At 46.8% G+C, this 11,438-nt stretch overlaps 1 long non-coding RNA gene across 1 annotated transcript; it reads left to right on the top strand.

Annotated features, from left to right (window-relative positions):
- Nucleotides 1–1,733: 1,733 nt before the first annotated feature.
- On the top strand, nt 1,734–3,483 carry LOC132245765 (uncharacterized). Its single transcript, XR_009457483.1, has 2 exons — nt 1,734–1,814; nt 2,822–3,483. It is a non-coding gene; the product is annotated as an uncharacterized LOC132245765 (long non-coding RNA).
- The last annotated feature ends 7,955 nt before the right edge of the window (nt 3,484–11,438 follow it).

Here is an 11,438-nt window from a genome sequence, read left to right as displayed (position 1 = left end):
GTACTGAACTTGTCAAGGTGACATCTCCCCAGCACCTAGCTCATTTCCAGACTTCTTTTTCTGCAGCCGGTTCTGCTCTTCCTGCACAAAGTAGGTGAAGTGAAAGAAGATGGCCACATGATGCACTTCCTCATCCTTTACTTCAGAAGATGGTCCAGGAGAAACTCGACCCAAAAAAACAAGAGACATGAAAGCCAAACATGGACGTGGCTCTAAAATAATTATACCCTTGTTCATGACATATTTAGAAGTCCGAAATGCCAAACCTTATTTTAATAGCAGATATCATAAAGTTATCTCACAAAACAATCTCAGAGGCTGAATGCTTTTTCAGGTTCACATGTAGCACTCAGAAATATGACTTTTATTAACTAATTGACTAGCAGTGACATGACTTCACCTGACCCTGTCACAGCTTAGTTTCACTGAACCTAGGGCTAATCACTGACACGGTGGATATTCTAATATTCTCAGAATTTAGAAAATTGAAGCACTTCATTAACTGTCATTAAAGCTGTTACAGGGCAGTAACCATTACATAATTACAAAGTTCATAATTTCGTACCGGAAGACACTCCTGTATGTAGCGAGGCAGCCTCTTTAAAAATGCAAGAAAAGCTCGCTTGTTTTTAAGCACTAATTAGGTCATGAATAATACTCCTGGAATTTGGGGCTCTTTGATTTGCATTGAAGAAGCAGTGGCAGGTTTCTCTCAGTTTTTTGATAAAATTTCACTGGCCAGGTCTGCTGGTGGTGCTACTTCATATAGTAATGAATTTCTAGGGCATTTGAAAGAGGGAAAGATGCCTCTCCTTTCTCAAATAAATGAAAACTTTGTTTGGGTGTTGTTCTGTAAAGGGTGGGAAGCTAAAGGGTTCAGATTAGCTCAATCAACTCAACACACTTCACCTCAGTAAGAACACAAGAACCGCCACATGGGACAGATCAGAGGTCCATTGTGAACTTTCCAACAGCTGTCTTGGCTCGGTATGAAAAAAGTCAAGGATGTTCATCTCATACAGCTTCAAAGCTGCTACTCAGACCTTTCGTAAGACCCCATGCTTTCTGTTCTCCTACAACCATGCCCTGCCATCACCGGCAAGCATCGCAGAAATAAATCTCTAATTGAGATGAGGGGGAAATTGAACCCAGAGACAAAAAGATAACCAAACTTTGACATAAAGTAAACTAATACACAGTCAAAGTTGAAGGCAATCCAGAAGTTATACAAATCATAGGTGGGGTTCGCAAGACGTATGAAGCATGTCAGTCCTTCCCCCAGTCAATGTGCTGACGTCCATGGGTTTTGGTGGGCACTGAATCCGAAAATGTCAGGTGCGCACCTGAGCATACTAAACAATGGCTCCTTCTCCTCTTTGGGTTTCAGAAACACCCCGCTCCCCACCGCATAACAGTATGGACCAAACTGGATTCATGCACAGGAGAGCAAATGGTTCCGCCAACACCTGCTCTGCGTACCCTGCAGACGTACCCCAAATCCTCCAACTCTAATGAAGTCCATTGAGCAAGAGCAGGAAGAAGGTTGACCCATAAACTTTTAATTGAAAAGACACCTGGAGGGGTGTAATTTGCCAGTCCTAAACTAAATTAAAAACACAATAATTACAAACACAGAGTGAAACAATTACAGTATTTGGCGGCTTGGCACACGTGACACACACACGTTTTGTCACGAACCGGGACGTCAAGTACAGAAGATGCCGCAAATGCTCCCGTCCGTCTGACAACTGTATAAAAGGTTGCACAGTGAGGATATTTTAATCACTTCTTGACTTCTCTCTTCAGTGAGCCAGGTAAGTCCAATTCAGCTTCATCTCTTCCAAGTATCTTTCTTTCCGCTGTAATTTAAAAACTGAACTTGCTCTTCTGTTCATTGGTTTTCACAATGCTCAGGGTTTTTCACTTGTTTTTGTTGGTTTACTGGAGTTGGTGGGTGGCAGGAATTAGGGCCCCCCAGCTGAGGTTGGCATTTCAAGGGCATTTGGGACAGTAATGGCCAGAATGAAAGAGGGACCCAGTTGAAGTGATGAAGTGCCATGTGTTGTTCAAGGTGTAGGAGTGCGCAGTCAGGAGTGACAATCCAAATCCTGACCCTGTTGCCCAAGGCCCCCTTAGCTCAAAGAAGAGACATTAGGTCCTCCAATTTAAAGCAGGCAGCAAGTTCAGCCACTGAAAAGCTCAGAAGAGAGGGAGCAATATCCAAAATCCCACCTCTCTACTCAACTGGGGTGATTCCCGGCAGCCCTGACATTTCCCGGGATTGTGGGATCCAGAACTGCCAACTGCCTAAGGCTGAATCCTTCCTGCAGTGCAACAAGCTTCAGGGGTGCAATGCACCTTCGCCCCCAATCCCAGTGGTAGGAGGCAAAAAGAGAAAGACTTGGGTTCTGGGTCCTGAAGTGAATGCACATTCCCCACGTCCCAGGACTGTGCCTGCACCATCGGGCAGGGGCTGCCTAGGCCTGGACTAAAGGCTCCCTGCCCCACTCCTGCTGCAGCTGCCCCACAGGGCCCTGGAGCCTGCTTTCCAGCCAGCATTTTGAAGGCAAAGGAAGTGAGAAGGCTTCGAAGGTGTTGTTGGGGGGAGAGGCTGAGGGGAAGTAGAGGAAAGCAAGGAGGTGGAGGAAAGGAGAGCTGTGACACCGGGACAAAGGAGGGTTGGGGTCAGCATTTCCCTGCTCCATCCCATAGTCTCTGAGTCCCTGCCAGATTGCCCTGAGACTCGCATCCAAGTTAGGCCCCTTTGATCAATCAGCACTGCCCATGTGTCATGTTTCCTCTGCTCCCTGCTGTGTTTCAGGTTCGCCTCCAGCACAGCAAGATGTCTGACAGCCTGGACATGCTGGATGACCTGTACTACCAGAGTCCAGATTGTTGTTGGAGACCCCGCCGCAGAAGGCCATGTTATTGTTGTTGCTATGATCCATGCACTGGAGAGCTAGTTTGGGAGGGATGGTGCTGTTGCCCCGGGTGGGGCGGTAGGGGCAGATACGGAAGGCGCTGGCCGTGCTAAATCCAGCTCGGATATCCACGGCACTTGGAGCACAACGGACATGACAAGCAAGATACAGATTCCTGGCTGACCCGACGGACATGGCTCAGAGCAGTGCTAAGTGTGAGGGCTTGGCATTGCTACAAGACTCCCTCCCCCATTCTCCTGTCTCCTACGCTTTGCTTTGTTACTCTAGGAACTTTGTATTCTCTGCACTGTTAAACATTAAGGCCTCTTCATGCGGTGCTGTCATTTCAACGGATGCCTCTGCCTCCTTACAGTCCACTTGTAATCCATTGCAGACCACTTGACACAGCCACAGACGTGTAGAAGATGTTTGGTGACAACAGATGTATAATCCCAGCTGTGACCCTTTGGAAAACCTTGGGGAAATTCGCTCTCTCCTCTGTATCCCTTCCGTGTCTGTATTCTCAATTTCTTCCGTACATTAAACTTCCTCTGCAGCATAATATTCGCCTCCTAGGTTTTCTGCCCTCCGTTCCTTATTTGCAGGCATGCTGGTGAAATTCCCTCCCGTGCAGAGCCCCACACCCAGCATGACTCAATTCCTACTGAAGTGCTACACAGAGATGAAAATCAGCCCTGGAGCATGTCTGTGTGCCCTGGGCTTTCCTCCTACCCGAGATCAGGTGTTTGCACTTGTCTCCCATATAGAGCCCTTGGTCCTTTTCAGCCGTGGCTCCAGGAGTGATAATACTGCACTTTCCACATTGCAGAAACAGAGTATCAGCCCTTAAATCTTTCCACCCCTTTCCTGATAGACTATTAAAAACAGAGAGCGCTCTCATGCCTCCCTCCCAGTCATTCCTACCTCCAACATGGGTTGCGCAAAAGCATGTCCAAATTAAAACAAATCAATCCGAAGCAGATCTCATCTGCAATCCTGGATTGTAAACGCAGCTCTCTGAAAACGGGGGAGCCCAGGCCTGTCTGCATCCTTGTGTCTACATGAAACTGGAGGCAGTAGTACCCCATGCCATTCCCCTGAACGGAGATGATGAAGGTTTCCTCCTGTAGGATTACAGGGGAGAATGGAGACTGCCGAGTGCTTGAAAGCCCTGGAGTGCCGGAGAGCTGGAAATGAAAAGCAACATACAAATTCACGGCTGAGTTTAATGGCATGGCTTTCAGGCATGTTGTGCACCCAGGATGGCCCCCGACACAAGTGGCAATCCTGAGGACTCAGCAGCTCTGCGAGGTGCCTGATCTATGTATTTCCAATATTCCTCAGGCATGATTGTTTCCTCAGGTGCTTTCTTTTCCTCTTGCCTGCTCTGTGATTGATGTTGACAGCCTGTGTCCCAGTTACAGTGACGCCGTTTTTTCTTCTTTGGTACAATGATGGAAGCAGAAGCAGTTCCCTTCTGGGGAGCATATATATCACCAAGCCAAGCCTTATGGGCCCATTCCTCATTTTCAGCTGGATTCTCCAACTCTCCGGCAACAGCAAGCAGAGAAGAGCCCCCAGTTCAGTCCACGCTCTGATGTGCGGGCGCGTCTGAAACTCCAAGTGGGGAAGGTGCATGAACTCGTGTGAAATCATTATGTTGGGGTTTGGTTTTTTTGGTATTATTGTCTTAGCTTTTTCTTTCTTCTCTTATGTTTCCTCGTCATTCCCCGGAGCTTGGCAACTTCATTCAACATGCTGTGGGGATAGCTATGTTAATATTATTTCATAGATTGTGGAAGGATTTAATGAGCCCACCGCAGGAAAGCGTTCAGACATTTCAAATCCATGGACAGCCAGATTGCTTTTATCTCAGACCTGTATCATTAGACCTATTTTCATATCATATTTCCCTGTGATGGCGGGAGGCTGAGTTCAGGGGCTGGGGAGGTGCCTGTGCCCTGTGGCCCCCATTGTTAAGAAGCTAATTCAACGTGAGTGGGCGCGTCTACACGAGACGCTAAATGCACAGTAGAGCACTTCTCCTGCTCATAGTCTGTCACGGCAAAAGCTGTGCTAATGGGCTGATGGGCAGGAGAATGAGTCTAGTGTGCATTAGCATCACTAAGAAGGCGCGTGCTGCGCTACTCTGCAGTAGTGCCCGTTACCGCGCATTGAGTTAGTTCCTATGACTACAGGTACTAAACTTAATGCACCATAACTACGGTGCATTAATGCATAATGCTTGGGTTCTTTGCTGCTGTTTAAACGTATTGTTGACCCCTCTCTCCTGAACGTCAAGGGGAGTGGTGTGTAGAGGAAGAGGAACGCCCTCGGTGGTGAAGAGAGAATGGCGGCTGTGCAGCTCTGTTGTCTGAGCTGGATTTCCTCTGTGAAAGTTCAGAAGGGATGTAATCCTCCTTCCTCAGGGCATCACCCAATAAGAAGGCTAGGCCTGTGTCTGTGGCAGTGAGGGGAAATAATTTTTAGGCTCAGATTATTCTATAATTATAATCCACAGGGCTTCTTACACCATTGCCACAAGCCCAAGGCATGAACAGTTTCAGGATTTCAGACCATATATTTTAGAAGACATTACAACCCCTTGGCTCCCACTACCGTGTGACTGGAGTTAATGTGTACTGTGTCTCCTTTCCAAAATCTGCCTGGTATGGGTAGGCCTGTAATAGGAGAGCGGAGGAGAACGCGACAGTTATTCTAGCTGTAGGCCGCCGCGAGTGACTTTACGGTGAAGATGCATCAGGATTTGTGTTTCGGGTGCACTCGTTCTAAAGAAAGGTTTGAACGTATGTAAAGCAAGATTGGTTTGCAGATTCACCCCAATGATGTAAGTGAGCAAGATGGAGCAATGTGCTAATAGTTCCTATACATTACATATAACAAACAGATCGGCTAATAGACTTTTTCCAGGCCTAGCCTATAGTTACCGAATTTCTGCTGAAGCAGGCAAAACATCTGGAAATGAAGCTTTATGGACCAGTGATAGTGGCTTTCAGTTTTCAAGGTTAGAAAAGGTTTCTGTTTGGGGACAAAGTGTCCAAACACTCAAAAAGATATCCTCAGGACATGTTAAAAAAAAACAACACACTAGGGCAATATAAAGAAGATTAAATTTCCCCGTCTGTAATGAAGTGTTTTGGTGATGAATTTTCTCTTACTTGTGGAAAAGTGGGATGTGTCCTGGGAAAGATGTGCACAGTATGGCTCTGATGCTTTCACCTAGACATATCTTACTTGGAAGAAGGCCAGCAGTCTGAAGGTGAAAACAGGCATATAGCCCTGAAAGCCCTGGAAAGAGGAGCCCAAGAAAAGGACTTGAAGAGTTGTTGTATTCTACCTGGTTCTTTCTGTTTCTGTGGGGCAGGGACCAGAACGCAAGCACTCCCCAGTGCAGCGTCTCTGAAGAGTCAGGCACCCAGGTCACCCCTTGCTGGGTGAATGCCTGACACTGTTCAAGAGGTGGGCCCTAGCTCCCTCACTGGCTGAACGGAGGCACCTTAGCAAACTGCAAGGCAGGTGTAAAAGCTCTTGAGCTGGGTGGGAGTGCAGAACTGCCCCCTCCTTTAGCATTTAGGTAGGTGATTACTAAGTACTCGTGGGCTGTCAAGATGGTCCCCAGTGGGGTGCCTACCATCTCCCAATTCTCTGCACACAGAGCCAAGGCACCCAATGCTGAACCCCTCTTCACAGGCACCAGTGTCTCCTCGTTGTCTGCAGAACGATCCTAAACCCATTCACATGGAACCAATCTCCTCGGATAAAGATGCTAAGGTTTCAGTGATTGCATCGCTTTGCATTAGAAAAGGGGAATGGCTACATATGCATTAATGTGCTTTAACTACTGTGCATTATATTTAGTACCTGCAAGGGAAATTGAGCCATGCTGGGTGCGGGTCTCTGTGCAGGAGAGTTTCACCAGCACGTTTGCAAATAAGGAATGGAGGGGAAAAAACCCAGGAGGGAAATATCATGCTTCAGCGTCATTTTAATGCAGTGAAGAACTTGAATATACAGACACAGAAGGGATCCGGAGGAGAGAGAAAATACTCCCAAAGATTTCCAAAGGGCCACAACCGGGTTTCTGCTCCTGGCCCATTGTGTACGAGGTGTGCTTCTTTCTGTGCAACTGCTGACTTGAAATTCTGAGTTGTTTCCATTGATTTATTTACTACTTGTCCGCCTGAATAATGCCACATGAGGAAAAGCACCATGTAAGGAGGCGAATAAACAGCTTCTCCATGAGAAAGTTCCTGTAGCCAATATTTTAGCTCGAAGCTAAAAATAAAACAGCTTCTCTTTCCTGTTGATACCAAACCCCTTTGCCACCACTGTGGCTGTGTCAAGTGGTCTGCAATGGATTACACATGGACTCTAGGGAAGCAGAGGCCGCCGTTTATATAAGTGCACGGCATGAAGAGGCCTTACTGCTTAACGGTGTGGAGAATTCAAGGTTCCTAGAGTGACAAAGCAAGGCATAGGAAACACGTGTATAGGAGAGGGAGTCTTCTAGCAATGCAAAGCGCTCACAGTGGAGGTGCTGAGTGCTTAGCCCTGCTCCCAGCCATGTTCTTCACGTCAGCTGTGAGTCTGTATCTCCCTTTCCATATCTGTGTTGCTCCAAGTGCTGTGGATATTCAAGCTGCATTTAGCATGGCCAGCAGCCTCCAGAGCTAACTTGACGGCACCACCAGTGGGGTATGGACCAGCAGCAACCTTGGCAGACCAGCCTTCCGCATTGGTCACAGCAACAACACGTGTATGGTGGCCTTCTACGGTAGTGGGGAATACAGCCAGACTGGCCATGGCACGGCAGGTCTTCGATCGTGTCCAGGCTGTCAAACATTTTGCCGCGCTGGCGGCGAACCTGAAACACATCAGGGAGTAGAGGAGACATGACACATCTGCAGTACTGATGGGATCAAGGCTCAAAACTTGAGTGCGACTCTCTGGGACATCTGGTAGGGACCCAGGAACTGGGACATGGAGGGGACTCATCTGTCACTGTCAGTGCTCTCCTTTCCTCCACCTCGTCTCTTTGCTCCACTTGCCCTCAGCCTCTCCCTTTCTTTGGCTGCAAAAGGCTGGATGGAAAGTAGGCTCCAGAACCCAAGTCTTCCTCTTTCTGTCCCCTACCACTGGGATCTCGGGGGCAATGGTGCCTCCCTCGTCAGACACTAGTTGAACTGCAGGCAGGATTCAGCCTTAGGCAGGTTCCAGGTTTGCATCCGGGGAAGTGTCAGGGTTGCAGGGAATCCCTCCAGTTGGGCAGAGAGGCGGGATGTTGGATATTCCTCCATATGCTGTGAGCTTTGAAAAGACTGAAGGAACATGCTGCCTGGTTTGGATTGGAGGAGCTTGTGTCTCTTCATTTAATCTTAGGGGCTCCTGGACACCTAGCTCAGGATCTGGATTGTCACTCGTGACTGGGCACACCTACACTTTGCACACAGCATGGTACAGCATCTCTTCACCTGGTCCCTTTTCCACTCTGGCCGTTAGCGTCCCAAATGCCCTTAAAATGCCAACCTCAGATGTGGGCTCCCTTGTGCTGGCCACCCACCCACCTACTGCATCAAAAGCAGCAGAAAGAAAGAAAGACCCTGAGCAAGGCAGAAGGTGCCGTGCAGTAAGAGCCAAACCTTAGTGATGGTTATAAAGACAGTCCTAGAAAGGCCAAAATCAAGGATGTGATGACCTACTCCCTCTGCTTGTGGTCACGTGTTCGGTCCCAGTTCTTCTAGGTTTTCTGCACGTGACTTAATAGATTTCCTACTGGGAGGGTAGGGAAAAACTTGCTGAAACTCAAGGTTTCCTCTTTGGGGGATATTCTTCATCACTCTGAACTTGGCATTGAGCTTGATTCGGAAGAGAAGTCAATGTTTTCACCATTTACCACAGAGGTAGCACTAGCAGGCTGTTTTCTACACATTTTGACATTGAAATCTTTGAGAACTTTTCCATAAAATACTGTTGTTTATAATAGTGCCACAAAGACGCAATGAACTGCAAGGAAGGGGGAGGAGTGTCCCAGAGCTCCCGACACACACTCAGAAAGTGTTCAGAGTCACTCAGATGCTGGGTTGTACCTTAGACAAGGGTTTTCACTTTCCTTGGCACCTCTTCTGACAAGCCCAACACACTCATATTCCACTCCATACACTTCATCTCCATCCAAGTAGAGGGGTTTTTTTCATTTCAACAACCTGTAGCCTCTTATAAACAAGCTTTCCACTTTGTACTGAACTTGTCAAGGTGACATCTCCCCAGCACCTAGCTCATTTCCAGACTTCTTTTTCTGCAGCCGGTTCTGCTCTTCCTGCACAAAGTAGGTGAAGTGAAAGAAGATGGCCACATGATGCACTTCCTCATCCTTTACTTCAGAAGATGGTCCAGGAGAAACTCGACCCAAAAAAACAAGAGACATGAAAGCCAAACATGGACGTGGCTCTAAAATAATTATACCCTTGTTCATGACATATTTAGAAGTCCGAAATGCCAAACCTTATTTTAATAGCAGATATCATAAAGTTATCTCACAAAACAATCTCAGAGGCTGAATGCTTTTTCAGGTTCACATGTAGCACTCAGAAATATGACTTTTATTAACTAATTGACTAGCAGTGACATGACTTCACCTGACCCTGTCACAGCTTAGTTTCACTGAACCTAGGGCTAATCACTGACACGGTGGATATTCTAATATTCTCAGAATTTAGAAAATTGAAGCACTTCATTAACTGTCATTAAAGCTGTTACAGGGCAGTAACCATTACATAATTACAAAGTTCATAATTTCGTACCGGAAGACACTCCTGTATGTAGCGAGGCAGCCTCTTTAAAAATGCAAGAAAAGCTCGCTTGTTTTTAAGCACTAATTAGGTCATGAATAATACTCCTGGAATTTGGGGCTCTTTGATTTGCATTGAAGAAGCAGTGGCAGGTTTCTCTCAGTTTTTTGATAAAATTTCACTGGCCAGGTCTGCTGGTGGTGCTACTTCATATAGTAATGAATTTCTAGGGCATTTGAAAGAGGGAAAGATGCCTCTCCTTTCTCAAATAAATGAAAACTTTGTTTGGGTGTTGTTCTGTAAAGGGTGGGAAGCTAAAGGGTTCAGATTAGCTCAATCAACTCAACACACTTCACCTCAGTAAGAACACAAGAACCGCCACATGGGACAGATCAGAGGTCCATTGTGAACTTTCCAACAGCTGTCTTGGCTCGGTATGAAAAAAGTCAAGGATGTTCATCTCATACAGCTTCAAAGCTGCTACTCAGACCTTTCGTAAGACCCCATGCTTTCTGTTCTCCTACAACCATGCCCTGCCATCACCGGCAAGCATCGCAGAAATAAATCTCTAATTGAGATGAGGGGGAAATTGAACCCAGAGACAAAAAGATAACCAAACTTTGACATAAAGTAAACTAATACACAGTCAAAGTTGAAGGCAATCCAGAAGTTATACAAATCATAGGTGGGGTTCGCAAGACGTATGAAGCATGTCAGTCCTTCCCCCAGTCAATGTGCTGACATCCATGGGTTTTGGTGGGCACTGAATCCGAAAATGTCAGGTGCGCACCTGAGCATACTAAACAATGGCTCCTTCTCCTCTTTGGGTTTCAGAAACACCCCGCTCCCCACCGCATAACAGTATGGACCAAACTGGATTCATGCACAGGAGAGCAAATGGTTCCGCCAACACCTGCTCTGCGTACCCTGCAGACGTACCCCAAATCCTCCAACTCTAATGAAGTCCATTGAGCAAGAGCAGGAAGAAGGTTGACCCATAAACTTTTAATTGAAAAGACACCTGGAGGGGTGTAATTTGCCAGTCCTAAACTAAATTAAAAACACAATAATTACAAACACAGAGTGAAACAATTACAGTATTTGGCGGCTTGGCACACGTGACACACACACGTTTTGTCACGAACCGGGACGTCAAGTACAGAAGATGCCGCAAATGCTCCCGTCCGTCTGACAACTGTATAAAAGGTTGCACAGTGAGGATATTTTAATCACTTCTTGACTTCTCTCTTCAGTGAGCCAGGTAAGTCCAATTCAGCTTCATCTCTTCCAAGTATCTTTCTTTCCGCTGTAATTTAAAAACTGAACTTGCTCTTCTGTTCATTGGTTTTCACAATGCTCAGGGTTTTTCACTTGTTTTTGTTGGTTTACTGGAGTTGGTGGGTGGCAGGAATTAGGGCCCCCCAACTGAGGTTGGCATTTCAAGGGCATTTGGGACAGTAATGGCCAGAATGAAAGAGGGACCCAGTTGAAGTGATGAAGTGCCATGTGTTGTTCAAGGTGTAGGAGTGCGCAGTCAGGAGTGACAATCCAAATCCTGACCCTGTTGCCCAAGGCCCCCTTAGCTCAAAGAAGAGACATTAGGTCCTCCAATTTAAAGCAGGCAGCAAGTTCAGCCACTGAAAAGCTCAGAAGAGAGGGAGCAATATCCAAAATCCCACCTCTCTACTCAACTGGGGTGATTCCCGGA

Source organism: Alligator mississippiensis, chromosome 15, assembly GCF_030867095.1.
Source record: "Alligator mississippiensis isolate rAllMis1 chromosome 15, rAllMis1, whole genome shotgun sequence".
NCBI classification, from domain to species: Eukaryota; Metazoa; Chordata; order Crocodylia; family Alligatoridae; genus Alligator; species Alligator mississippiensis.
The sequence above is the reverse complement of the archived record's forward strand: the minus strand, read 5'-3'. Positions and strand labels throughout refer to the sequence as shown.